This window comes from Carcharodon carcharias, chromosome 21 (assembly GCF_017639515.1).
Source record: "Carcharodon carcharias isolate sCarCar2 chromosome 21, sCarCar2.pri, whole genome shotgun sequence".
Taxonomy (NCBI): Eukaryota; Metazoa; Chordata; class Chondrichthyes; order Lamniformes; family Lamnidae; genus Carcharodon; species Carcharodon carcharias.
In genome coordinates this window covers 65,452,869-65,467,829 of record NC_054487.1, presented here as the reverse complement: position 1 = coordinate 65,467,829, position 14,961 = coordinate 65,452,869, and positions in this window count along the sequence as shown.

The following is a 14,961-nucleotide window of genomic DNA, read 5'->3' as shown; positions in this document are numbered from 1 at the left end:
TCCTGCATTCCCTCTCCTTCCCACCATTGTAGCATTGAATTGAATCTTCAGAGATTCCAATGATTTTGCTTTCAGTATTCTGTCTCAAAGTTTATTCCATATGTTGATCACTTTGGTTTGAAGAGGGGTTTCCTGATATCTGTCCTCAAAGCACCCATCTCCAGTTTGAACCATTGTCCTCTTGTTCTGCTACAGTTTAAAAGAAAATTCCAGGTTAGTTTTTTATATCTTTAACAATATTTAACATATATCTCTATAAGATAGTCTCCACCAACCCATCTATATCATTTTGGAGATTATGGCTATCCTTTACGCTATCCACTACTCAGCCAATCTTTGTGTCATCTGCAAATTTCCCAATCGTGCCCCCTATGTTCATGTCCAAATCGTTAATATATAAGACAAACAGCAAGGGTCCCAACACCGAGCCCTGTGGAACACCACTTGAGACAACTTTCCATTCACAAGGGCATCCATCAACCATTACCTTTTGTTTCCTGTTACAAAGCCAACCTTTTATCCAGTTTGCCACATTACCCTGAATCCCATGGGCTTTTACTTTCCTGACCAATCTGTCATGTAAGACCTTGTCAAATGCTTTGCTAAAATCCATGTACACAACATCCACTGATCTACCTTCATCAGCCCTTCTTGTCACTTCCTCAAAGAATTCAATCAAATTTGTGAGGCAAGACCTTCCTTTAACAAATCTATGCTGACCATCCTTAAATAGTCCATTCCTTTCCACATGACAGTTAATCCCATCTCTCAGGATTGATTCTATTAATTTACTCACCATCGATGTAAGACTAACTGGCCTATAATTGTTTGGCATTTTCTTTGATCCCTTTTTAAACAATGGAACTACATTTGCATTTTTCCAGTCCTCCGGTACCTCCCCTGTATCTAGTGAAGATTGGAAAATCATCCTCAGAGCATCTGCTATCTCCTCCCTGACTTCCTTCAGAAGCCTCAGAAATAATCCATCTGGCCCTGGTGACTTATCAACTTTCAAAGATTTCAACCCTTCAAGTACTTCCTCTTTCTTTATGACTATCCAGTCCAATATCTCGCAGTGTTCCTCCTGGGCTACTATATCTACATCCTCCCTTTCCTTTGTAAACACAGAGACAAAATATTCACTCAAAACCCTTCCCACAGCCTCTGCATCTACACACAAGTTTCCATCTTCATCTCTGATAGGTCCCACTTTTCCTTAACTAACCTTTTAGCATTAATGTATTGGTAAAACATCTTTGGATTATCTTTAACTTTACTTGCTAACCTTTTTTCATGCCATCTCTTTGATTTCCTTATTTCCTTTTTTACTTTGTCCCTGCACTTCCTATATTCGTCTAGGCTATCTGCAGTGCTTAGTTCTTTGTGCCTATCGTACACTTTCTTTTTCTGTTTGATCTTCCCCTGTATTCCTCTAGACAACCGGGGCGGTGGGGGTGGGGTCTATATTTGGCAGTTCCACTCTTATTTTTGTAGGGACACGGCTACTTTGTACAATTAGGATCTCACTTTTTAGTGCTTCCCACAGGTTTTCCACTGTTTTATCCTCCAGCAGTGCTGTCCAGTCCACCTCAGCCAAGTCCTTTCTCATTTCTGCAAAATTTGCCTTCCCCCAGTTCAAGACTTTTACTTCTGCCTTATCTCTGTCCTTTTCCATGGTAATGCTAAATCTAACTGAATTGTGATCTCTGTCCCCGATATGGTCGCCAACTGTCACTTCACCCACTTGCTCTTCTTCGTTCCCCAAGACTGGGTCTAGAATTGCATCTCCTCTTGTTGGGTTTGTCACTATTCGGTTGAAAAATTTTTCCTGGACACACTGCATGAATTTTTCTCCCTCAGTGCCTCTTATATTGTTTGAAGCCCAGTTGAAGTCTCCTACTATTATTGCCCTCTTGTTCTTACAAGCAGAAATTTTCCTACATATTTGTTCTTCTATTGGCTGGACATGTGTAGCTTCCAGCCAATTCATGGGGTTCAATTTTCACCTTGGGCGAGAGCAACAGGGGCCGGGACTGTTACCCTCACCCACACCTGAGTGGAAACAGTCAATGACCTGGAAATTTGACTTATCTTAATTGGTATGGATACATGTTCCCTGTCCAATTAATGGCATTGGGTTGGCTCTTGAAGCTGAAGAGCCAATCAGAAGCCTTCCAACTTCAGCAAAGCACTGAGTTGAAGTAAAAGCTAAGTGACTGGGAGGGCATTTCAACAAGAAGGTGCCCTCTCAGCCACATTTAACAAATTTAATTGAAAAATATAAAAAAAAAGCCAGGTCACCATTGCCAGGATAAGGTTTGGTGGGGGGTGGGGAGTGGTTGGGGGAGGGTGGAGGGAGGGAAGCCCCTCTCTAACATTTGGCTGCATCCCCAGCCAGGCAGGCAGGGAAGGCTAATAGGTTTGTCTGGTGCATTGGTCCCCTTGCCTGCCATTGCGTGAAAAATTCCAGTCGACTTCTTTAATCCCTGCTTAACGAGGCTCTTGACAATCTGTCCATGTTCCTGCTTACCTTGTGAGGTCAGATGGCCCTTCCTGGGCTACAAACCAGCATTAGCCAAAATGGCAAGATCAGGAATAGGGTTAGGAAGTCAGCCTTGTAATTTTTGGGCTCTGTCCGCCTCCATTCTTGATGTCAGCTGAAAATTTAGCCCATAGAATTACAGAATTGTTACAGCACAGAAGGAGATAATTTAGTCAGTTGAGTATACACCAGATCTCTGCAAGAGCAATTTAGCCAGTCCTTCCTTGTGACCCCATAATTTTTTTAAAATCTTCAGATGCTTATCCAATTTCTCTTTGAAAACCAGAATTGAATCTGTCTCCCCACACTCTCAGGAAGTTCATTCCAGATCCTAACCACTTGCTGCATTAAAAAAAAATTGCATGTTGCCTTTGGTTCTTTTGCCAATCACCTTAAATCGGTATGCTTTAAGGGTTCTTGACCTCTGCCAAAGTTTCTCCCAGTCTACTCTGTCTAGGCCCCTCATGACTTTGAACACTTTTTAAAAATCTCTTCTGAACTTTCTCTTTAAGCGGAATAACCCAATTTCTATAATCTATGTTTGTAATTGAAGTCCCTCATGCCTGGAGCCTAGAATTGGACACAACACTCCAGTTAATGCCAAACCAATGTTTTATACAAGTTCATCATAATTTCATTGCTTTTGTATTCTATATCTCTATTTTTAAAGCCCAGGATCCCATATGCTCTTTTAACAACTTTCTCAACCTGTCTTGACATCTTCACTGAGTTGATATGCCCCAGGTTTCTCTGTCTTCCACCTGCTTAAGAATTGAACCCTTTAGTTTATACTGCCTCTCCTTCCTCTTCCTACCTAAATGTATCACTTCATATTTCTCTGCATTAAATTTCATCTGCCAAGTTCACCCAGTCCACCGACCTGTTTTATTGCCTTTTGCAGGTCATAATACTTCCAAGTTTTATGTCATCTGGAAATTTTGAAGTTGTGCCTTGCACAGCCAAGTCAAAGTCATTAATGTATATCAAGAAAAGTGGTGCTCCTACTACTGAACCCTGGAGAACCCCACTGTATACCTTCCTCCAGTCCGAAAACAACAATTTACCCCAATTTTCTGCTTCCCATCATTCAGCCAACTTTGTGTCCATAATGGCATTTTTAATCCCTGGGCCTCAACTTTGCTGACAAGCCTGCATGGCACAGTATCAAATACCTTTTGGATGTCCAGAAGCACCACATCAATTGCATTATTCTCCTCAGCCCTCTCAGTTACTTCATCAAAAAACCCAAACAAGCTTGCTAATCATGATTTGCCTTTTAACGAATCAATGCCGGCTTTCCTTATTTAATCCACACTTGTCCCTGTGACTGCTAATTTTTTTCTGGATTATAATTTCTAAAAGCTTTCCCACCACCATGGTTAAACAGGCTGGCCTGTAGTTAAAGGCAAAGAAGAAGAAGCTCTGGGCTCTGAAGAAGAGGCATATGGTCTTTCTCTCCACAGATGCTGTCAGACCTGCTGAGTTTATCCAGCATGTTTTTGTTTTTGTTGGCCTGTAGTTGGATGACTTACCCTTACTCCATTTTTTGACACGGGTGTAACATTTACTCAGACGCTAGGATCTCTTTTAGCATTATCCTTGACAACTTCAACACCATTCATGGAGTCTGTGTATGATTCATTTTCCTTCCTACATGTTGCACTTGCAGTTTTATCCAGCGCAACGTAATCTGCCATAAACTGAGTTCTGAAAAAAAGGCATAGTCGACTTGAAACATTAATTCTGTTTCCCTCTCCACAGATGCTTCCAGGTCTATTGAGTATTTCCAGCAATTTCAGTTTTTATATCCAGTATCCTTTTATTTCAACGTAATATGCTGTTGTTCTGCCCAGTTACATATTTTCTCCAATTTATTCTATTCCTGAGTTACCTCTCCTGACCAACCTCCCTGCACTCCCGCTTCCCCCCACCTCACCCCCGCCCCCCCACCTCCCACCTACACCGCACCTTCTGCCACTGCCTTCGTTTGGTATCATCTGTATTTGACCACTTTTCACGGAGTTTCTAAATTCAGGCCATTTATGTAAAATAAACACAACAGCAGCCTCATTACTGAACCCTGAGGCATCCTACTCTGAAATAACTTTGCTAATGAGCAATTGTTATTCCCTACTCTTTAAGCTGTTTCTCATCCATTTCCAGGGGTTTAGCTTTAATCCCCAAGGCTTTGAGTTTAATGAATAGCCTTTTGTCGGAACTTTGCCAAAAGCCTTTTGGAAGTTGTGGTAAACCACATCATAGAGTTTACCACAGTCCACTTGGGCTGTCAGATCCACAAACATGTTGAGGAAGTTGGTCAGGCAGGATCTTCCCCTACTGAATCAATGGCTGCTGTATACTAGATTGCTATTGTGCCAATTGTCTTCACATTTAATACTGAAAATCAATTCCAAAACTTGCAAAGAAAGAAAGAGTGAAAGACTTGCATTTGTTCAGTGCCTTTCATGACCTCAGCATGTCCCAAAGCACTTTGCAGCCACTGATGTACTTACGTAGTCTAGTTACTGTTGTAATGTAGGAAATGTAGCAGCCATTTTGTGCACAGCAAGCTTCCACAAACAACAATCTAGAACTAACAGGCAATAGAAGTAGGAATAATGGGTCTGCAAGTTACCCATGACTGTTTTGTTACCCTTTTTGGATACTTACATTCATCTGTTTCCAATGGGCCATTCCGATTAGTGTTTACATGATTGTACTAATTGTGTTTTGCTTACAAACTTAAAATAATATAAATTTGAGTCAGATTATAATAAATGTGGAAAGAACAATATTTTGTGCATTTTGAATGCATTCTAGCTTTCTACACTAAGGTAGTGTCTAATCAAATTTCTAAATTCCTATTTTATGTTTTAGTTATTGCAACTTATGTTGATTAATATGTGCTGAGCCAAATGGGCCACAGAATGGTAAGAAAAAGACATGGCTAAGTTTCCTGACAGGCTCAGATAAATAGAACATGCAAAAATAGATGTGTTCTTTTAGCAATTCATTCACAAAGCTAAAGACATTTTGATATTCTTAATCCTTTTAGATTTATGAAAAGTCTGATGGAGAAATTGCTGTACCAGGTCAGTCTGCTCAGACCATCTAAACAATTACCCTAAAGCTCCCCAATTGCAGAATCCAATTACTTCTTGAATAATTGCAGGATTTTCCCCTCTACGATTCCATTTGGGAGTCTATTCCATTTGTTGATAACTCTATGCGCACAATTTTACGCCCTGCAGATGGGTGCACAAGATATCTCACTTGGCGGGTACGTCCAAAAGTCAGAAGTGCCAACAATTAAGCGGGCAATTAAGCCCATTAACAGGTCAATTGTCTGCGATTTTTTGTGGCCCATCCAACATTACGGTTGGTGGATGGACGAATCGGCCAGGTAGCCTTTACAATTTTCATCAAACCCCATCCAAGGGCGGGATTAAAAATCTCCATTATGAAATAAAATAAAATATCTGTGGACGGCATTTTTATGAGGTATGCTTTCAGTTGCTTGATTGTGAGGCAAAAACATTTTTGTGCAGCTTTTTACACTTTTATTTCATCATTTGCAGGTCTGCAGCCCCCTGAGGCAGCTGTCTGCCTTCAGGGAGCTCTCGCCACGCTCTCCCATACCCGCAGTGACATCATCGCCAACCCTCCTCCTGTTCCCACCCTGGCAGCACTGAGTTTTTCAGTGTGCATTTCACGTTAGCTGGCTGTTAAATGGCCAGCCAGTGTGAAATCGCGGTCGGGGGTCAATCACGGTCAGCTGTCTGTTTCCTGGCTGCTCCTGGACCCGCTGATCGCACATGCCCGCCAAGGGTAAAATTCAGGCCTATGTGAAGAAAAATGTATTGTTTCAATGCTAAAATGTATCTTTGACTAGTTTAGCCTTTGACTACTTTCTCACTCTCACAATTTAGTTTAAAGCGGTGGGATTTTCTGACTTTTGACCTCAGAAAATACCAATAGGCGGAGATCAGAAAAAGGGGCAGGGGGCAAGATCACCAAAATCTCCACCCCTCTCATCTTGCTGCAGGCTTTGTGAGGCTTCCTGGAGTTGCAGAGCCTGGCACTTGTAGTGGACATAGATCAGTTGTACTATGGCAAAGAGGGGTGTCCCCAATTCCCATCTCATTTCCTTTTTAGGTTGTTGGCAAGGTACCCAAAGAACACAATACTGTTGATACTGCCCCTTCCAGCAACCACCTCAACTCCAATGACCAGAGAGTCTACAGTGGTCAAAAATTTCAAAAATAGGGCAGATTGCATCATCACACTGATTTCTCCAGAGAATCAGGCCTACTGATTGCCAGTTTCCATTAGCAGACAGTAAATTCCAATGTCCACTTGTTTTATTCAAGGGATTTATTGCCCATCGTTATTGCCATTGAGAAAGTGGTGGTGAGCCGCCTTTTGAATCGCTGCAGTCTATGTGCTGTAGGTACACCCACAGTGCTGGTAGAGAGGGAGTTTCAGGATTTTGCCCCAATGATAGTGAGGGAAGGGCAATAGAGTTCCAAGTTGGAATGGTGTGTGACTTGGAGGGAAACTTGGAGGTGGTGCTGTTCCCATGCATCTACTGCCCTTGGCCTTCTAGATGGTAGAAGTTGTGGGTTTGAAAGGTGCTGACGAAGGGGTCCTGGCAAGTTGCTACGGTGCATCCTGTAGATGGAACACACTGCTGCCACTGTGTCCCAATGGTGGAGGGAGTGAATGTTTAAGGTAATGGAGTGGATGCCAGTCAAGGGAGTGCTTTGAATTGCATGTTGTCAAGTTTCTCGGGTGATGTTGGAGGTACATGTAACCCAGGCAGGTGAGGAGCATTTGCCTTGTAGATGGTGGGCAGGCTTTGGGGATTCAGGAGGTGAGTTATTCGCTGCAGAATTCCCAGTTCTTATAGCCAGAATATTTATATGGTTAGTCCAGTTTAAGTTTTTGGTCAATGTTAACTGCGACGATGTTGATAGCAGGGGATTTGGTCATGCCAATGCCATTGAACATCAAGAGGAAATGGTTAGATTCTCTCTTGTTGAAGATACTCATTGCCTGGCACTTGTGTGGCATGAATGTTACTTGCCACTTATCAGCCCAAACCTGAATATTGTTCAAGTCTTGCTGCATGTGGGCATTGACTGACTCAGTACCTAAGAGTTGCATATAGTATTGAACACTGTGCGATCACTGTGACAACCCGCTGCACCTGTCGAGATCTGGCCAGGAGGCAAGACTACACTTCAAATGTCCTCAAGCTCTGTGAAATAACCTCACAGATCTCTCAATTGCAGGTTGAAAATCCAAAGCTTCTCCAGTCTGTTCTCGAAATGCATACCTTCAACACTTGGGATCAGTATCATGGTTCCTCTAGTACTGCCTGCAGCACCTAAATTTCTCACTTCTGTCTTTGTGACCAGAACTGAATACAGCATTCTAGCTCTGGCCTCAGCAGAGCACTGCATGGTTTCATCACAGCTTCCCCTGACTTTTATTCTACTGTTTTGGCGATGTAGTTCAACATTCAATTTATTGCTCTGTTTATTGCTGTTCTGCATTGGTGAGACAGGTAGGCCAGGGCTTTCCAAGGTTGTGTTTGCCAGCCCACGATTTTCCATCCATTAAAGTGAATGGCCAGGATGAGTGTAGAAATGAAAAAGCCCAGATGTTTAACATCAAATCTATTAAGGTTCTCAAGATTCTTTCAACTTCATCTTTAACTATTTCAACAGGCGCCTATTTTTCTTCCATACAAGCAATAGTTTAAACTAGTCAGCAATAAATTCCATCTGCCCTTGTTCTGCCAGCTTATATATCTTACTCAATTCATTCTGTAATTTCTGAACTTCTCTGATTCCTCTGCATCTCCCAGTTTGGTATCATCTGCAAATCATTATACCATAGGATTTTGTTAGAAAGCATTAGAACACAGACATCTTGTGATGTTATATTTTTTACAAACTAAAGCTGGGATTTTCCGTTCCCATCCAAGGTGGCGGGTGTCAGGGTGGGTGGGAGCAGACAGTATTGTGAGAGCAACAAAATCATTTTCAAGCGGGCAGGAAAACAGGTTGTGTTTGTCCGCTTCAGACTTCAAAGGTGGCGCGGGTTTCCCACGAGCCACGTCAGGAGTGCCATCTTAATACAGACATGCAAAATAGGAGCAGGAATAGTCCATTCGGCTCCTCAAGCCTGCTCCACCATTTATTAAGATCATGGCTGATCTGTTTGTGTTTCGAATTCCACATTCCCATCTACCCCCAATAATAGATTTGAATATCATGAATACTCATTATAATGGCTACTTACCAGAATCACCTCACTCACCACCCCCCTCCCCCGGCCCCTCCCAACGCTGGAACAACAGGGCACATCGGCATCTAATTAGACTGACATGTTTCACAGCCGTATATGAGACATGCGCCAGGCAACCTGCCAGGTGGCTTTGAGGTTTGTTTGCCTAACTTGCATCGCACAGCACTCACGGCACCAGAAGCACCAGGCTTCACAAGCAGCAACTCATTGCTTTCAGTGGGGTTTCACAGGTAAGGCTCCACCTACCAGGCCAGCGGTAAGGCAGGGGTGGCTTGTAATGTGCAGCAGGAGAAGGGCTCGACTGGGGAGTAGTGGTGGGGGGAAACCGGGCGGAGGCAGGGGAAAGAACCGAGCAGAGGCAGAGGAAGGAGCTGCAAGGCAAGGGCTCGTCTGTGGGGGGTTGGGGGGTTAGCTGGACACAGGCAAGGGAAAGGGCTGCAAGACAAGGATTCAACTGTGGGGGAGGGGAGCTGGACAGAGGCAAGGGAGGGGGCTGCAGGGCAAGGGCTCAACTCAGGGATGAGGATGACATGGACAGAGGCAAGGGAAGGGGCTGCAGGTGGGGTGAGTGTGGCAAAGGGTGTGCTGAGGCTCATGACCAGGGGGTGCAGGGTGGAATCCTCCTCTGGGCCAGAATGGGGGAGAATCTCTCACAGAGAAACATAACCAAGCTGTGGCCAGAATGGAAGGATCACAGAGTGAAGAAGCACTTCAGTTTACATTGCTGACCTTGCAAAGACTGTCCTTGTCCCGGTCCAAGGAGGTGGGGGGGAAGGCATGTCAGTCCAGTGTCAATTGTGCCCAGTACGTTGCATGCAGGGTGTGGTTGGAACATCAGGCCTGTCAGTCTTGGGGGGGGGGTGGTTCCTGACAATACACTGAGCAGCAGATGACACACTTACAGTCAGGTGAGGCATCTGCAGCCCATAGATGGGCAAAGGGTAGTGTAGGGACATTCAAAGGTCTCATGGCAGCTGGGAGTCTCCAAATTTCATTGTGCAATAGGCCTCAAGATGGGGAGGGAAAGGTCCACACAGGCAAAGGCGCATCCACCTCAAATGATTCAGGGGGTAACACAGGGATATCCACCACAATCACAATGGGATCAAGGGTTGGAGGGGGAGGCTTGAGAGTTATTGGAGGGAGGGAAACCTGAACATTATGTTCCTCCTGGACGATAGAAGGGATTTCCATTGTCACACAGGGAGGTCTGCTAGTCAGACCTCAGCACCACATCTTACAACCTTAAGCGATGGCCCAGTGCAAAATTAAACAGGAGAAACTCTGCTGGTGAGGGCTCTGAGTGGAATTTGGAGGAGTAGTGCACTGCTTTGGGGGGCTAATTAAAGAGGCACCCAATTGAACTGTGCATTCCCAAATGAAGAGAGCTACCAGCTGAGACTTGTTAAGAGCCTTTCAATGATAATGCAGAGAATCAGGAAAGTGAAGAAAAGAAGCGCATTTATGCGAGACTCATCCTGATTTGAGGCAATAATCGATCTCCTTGTATTAACCCTTTGTGCCAATTGTGGAAATTCCCCAGGGCGATAACAAGGTCAAGATCAATTGGGCGACTGGTCAAACTGCAGGTGTGTGTTAAAAGCAGGCGGTCAGAATCTTGACACTGGCAGGTTCACAGGTGAGAAGACTCAAACCCCTCCACCTCCCTCAAATAATCTCAGTTCCTCACTAAACATTAGCTCTCAAGTATATTCCAAAGAGTGTAACCTTAGAGTGCAGTGGATGAGGTTCCCAGTGCATGGCATTAAAGCAGCACATCCAAGTGCCTGGCCAAAGCAATCTCTTAGCATTCGGTCATGTGGGGGGGGGGGGGGTGATGGCGGGAGAGGAGCACCTTAAAATTTACCTTGCACTGGCCAGGATTTCAGTGGCAAATAGGTGCCAACACTGGAACCAAGACCTTGAACCCACAGTCACTCACCAGTCATCAACAGAAATAGGATCTTTGGAGGCTCATGCTGACTTTTTCTCATCAATGCTGCAGACAGCTGACCTTCGGGAAGATGAAGGCTAGATTTATTGCAGTCTGCATAATTACATACAGGCAGGAGAGAAGGCAGAGAAGATTGTGACAAAGGTGCCAGGCTTGCCAAAGGGAGAAGCTTCACCCTCAAGAACATGAGGCATAAGGGCCCCCTCCAGGCGCAATGGATAAAGCTCACAGAAACTTCGTGTGTAATTGACTTTCAAGACCAAAGGTGTACAGAACATGCAAGTCTTTTCTGCAAATAAGTGAGAGGCAGTGTCGCCGATGCCTCCACATGTCTGGTGGGATCTGGTGGCTCACATCTGCCACATTCTCCAGGCATTGACACCGTGGGGACTGGGAGGACATCTGTTGCCAATGGCACTGAAAGTCACCGCCGCTGTTAACTTCTATGAGTGGTTCTTTCCAGGGCTCCACTGGAGATCTCTGCAATTTCCCTCAAGCTTCCACGCACAAGTGCATACAGGAGGTAACAGACGCCCTAATTACGCTGACTTCACTTGAGATCAAGCAAGCCAGGACGCCAGAGCACTGGGCTTTGCTGAGATTCCTGGATTCCCACAGGTGCAGGGTGCCATTGACTACTCTCATGTAGCTATAAGAGCTCCCTGGCAGCCAGCACTCCAATACATAAACAGGAAAGGCCACCACTCGCTCACTGTACAGCTGGTCAGCGACCACAAGAAACAATCATGAAGGTTGGCATGAGATACCCGGAAAGCTGCCGCAACTCATACATCTTGGGTAGATCACAGATCCTGGACACCTTACGGGGCCACACAGGATCCAGGTTCGGCTCCTCAGTGACAAACACTACCCGCAAAAGATGATGATGCCTGTGCAAGGCCACAAAACCCAGCTAAGAGAAGCACATGATGCTCCTGCCACTACCTGAATGTTGATGGAGCACACCGTTGGTATCTTGAAGATGTGATTCTGATGCCTTGACAGATCTGGCGGAGCACTCTAGTATACTCCCCAGAGGGTCTGACGTATTATTGCAGCTTGCCGTGTGCTGCACAACCTGGTGTTGCAAAGTGGGGCGGACTTGCCAGATGCTGACATGGAGGGACTACACATCTCTTCTGATGAAGAGAGGGATGAGGGTGATGAGGTTGAGGAAGCCGAGGCTGCAGGGGAAGAGACCATAGCATGGGTCAGACGAGGCAGGCATGCGGGTGAGGCCCTAATTGTCACCAGATTCCACAAGGAAGATGACAAGTTGTATTGAGTATCCTTTTGGAAAAGTATCCTCTATCATGGACCCACATGAGCCCCGGCGTTGCTATCCGTCTCATTTCAACCGTGCACCTCAATCTTCAAATTCTTTTGAAGGGTGAAGCAGCATTGGGAGCATGTGTCCTTGCTGAGCTGAGGTGCTAACTGGAGGAGGTCATCTTGGCATCAGACATCAGAAGGTGATACCTCTTCAAGCGTCTCTGCAGCATCCCAATCACTATGGCAGCCTGGTAGAGGCAGGAGCTGTTCTGCAGTCCCCAGTGGGCTTGCAGCTGTATGTCTTCAGTCTGTCAAGGCTCCTCAAGGAGATCCATCTTCAGCAATGGACAACACATTCTGTGTAACCTCGATGGTGATACTGATAGGTCACACTTGGGCCAAGGCAGCCAAGGATGTTCTGCAGGTGTTAATCCATTTTGAGATCACTCAGTCCTCTGTGTCACCTTCATCTCAATCACATTGACAACCGGTACTCTCGGTTAGGATGCAGGCCTGCTTTATCCTCACCTTTCTATGGATGTTGACCACCTGTGGATGACAATGTTCATATACTTGTCTGCCAGGCATTAAAATGCCTCCTCTTTAACACAAACATTGAGCCCTCATGGCCAGCCCTGGCTCTTGTGAACTCCAAAATGCTCAGACACCATAAAGCCCTCAAGGTCACATATTGTTGCTAACAAAGAGCAGACTTCAGCTTCAGTACATCCTTGCTCTTGTCCCATTGCTCCCCTCAACATTGTCTAAAATTACCATATGCACTTCAAGAGCATGCTCAAAGGCTCCATTGACTGCCAGACATTACCATCTAAATTTATCATCACTGACCTCTGCGAGTGTTTAGGTGAAGGAAGACTACGCAGAACATATGGCATAGCACTGTATCCCGACCTTGTGATGAGAGCCTTGTGGCCACAATACAGACAAATACAAGGTGAGAAAAGCTCAATTTTGTTGGTACGAGCTACAGTACAATATCGTGTCTGCGAGGGGCAGAGCTTTGGCATACTGAGGTGGGAAGGTGCTCACTCTTATTGGTTGGCTTAGCAGATGTACACTCAGAAAGTTGGCAGCGCACAAGGCAAACAGGAGCACTCACAGGCCCTGAGTATGGGTTCAGAGATTGAAAACCCTGCCGGATGACAAAAAGTATATGGAGTTCCAGAATATGTAACCCTTTTCCATGCATCAAAACATCTTTCTTTGTACATTACACATTTACCTTTCAATAATGCAGATGAGACAGGTGAACACCTCAGCCTCTATCGTACACAGCCAGGAATGAACATGGCCTGACCCTGCAAAGCATGGGAACAAAGTTCCTTCCACAAGCACACCTCACATTAAGGACACGGTATCACTGATGTCAGAAAAGATCTGAGAACGGACACACACTGTGGGGAAAAGGAAGCTGGCAACATCAACCAAAGCCACATGATAGCGACATCCGAGATAAGTGGGAGGAGGGACCATAGTGTCACACTTGATTGACTACAACACAGTTCATCATAAAGACAAGGCATACATAAGAGAAGATGTGAATGGCTGCTTTTCTATTTTCAGTAGTGAAATGTATACATGTGGTGAACATCCCCCCCCCCCCCCCCGGCCCCCAACGCCCCCCCCACCATGCCACTGAAGTGCATCCCTGACATCCACAGCAGAGGTGGAGGCAGCCTGCTGACTGCTACACCCTGTTGGCTGCGATGACTTCAGCATGTGTCCCCTGGAGGGCCCCGGCCTGCTTTGCGTCTCCTGTTGTGAGGTAGGTACACACTCCTCAGCCTGTGGAGATGGGGGTCACAGAAAGATGGGAATGGGATCAGCCGGACATTCCCAGAGTCACCTGGGTGGATGGCTCTGGTGTGTCCAGCTGCTTGTCCTCATCACTATGTGTGCCTGAGGGCCCCTCGCTGACTCCTTGAGAAGGGGCAGCTGGAGTGAGATTGAGTTGACCTTCCCCCTCTCGCATAGCTACTGATGGATGCTACCAATGCCTACAGTGATGGAGTGCAGCTCCTGCAACAGCGCAGACCAATGTCCTGGACCAAGATTTCCATGGCGGCCGCCATCTGACCGGTGTTGACCTCAGTATGTTGGCATGTCGGCACTAATACCTCAGTTTGACCGCGAATATGAAGTCTGAGGAATGAAGCTGACATCCCCTCCTGCTGTTCCCACGATTGTCGCTGCAGCACCATCAGCTGAGTTAGGACTGTGTCCATAGGCTCATCATCTGACTCGGATCCAGCAGAATCCTAGCTCCCAGCATTCCTCTGAGTGCCGGCGACCTCGGATGTCCCTACCTCCACCTGATCAGATTGTGCACTGCGGTCAGCAGATTGTGACCCAAGGCTGCTCTAGAACTAATTCCCACCGAGGTGTGTGTCTCTTTGATGCTGAAGGATGTGGGACAAGTGAGTGGAACTGTGATGAGTCTTTTGTGGTGCTATCCTCTGGTTCCTCATCCGAGGTGTCCTCCGGCCTAGAGATGAGGGCTTGGCTTCTTGATGCCCTCAGTCACTTTCCAGAGGTGCCGATGAAAGAAAGTACAGAAAATTAGTGCCTGGCAGGTGACTTGAAGGCATGACAATGCACTCACAGTATCGTTGTCTGAGGGATGATCTGGTGCAGGGTCCTTACTTGGGTATGCGCTACTGATCTCACCCTCACCACAGGCACAGTCCCAGCCCTCTCCAGCCAATGCAGTGGCATGCTCCTCATAGGGAGTGAGAGCCTTGATTTCGGTCACTCTACCCCCGGTCTGGGGCCTCTCCCTCCAATTATGTGTGAGCTTGTCCCGCATAAAGACAAATGGACAGGGTGAGCAAGATGCATGCCAAGGCAGAGGATAAGG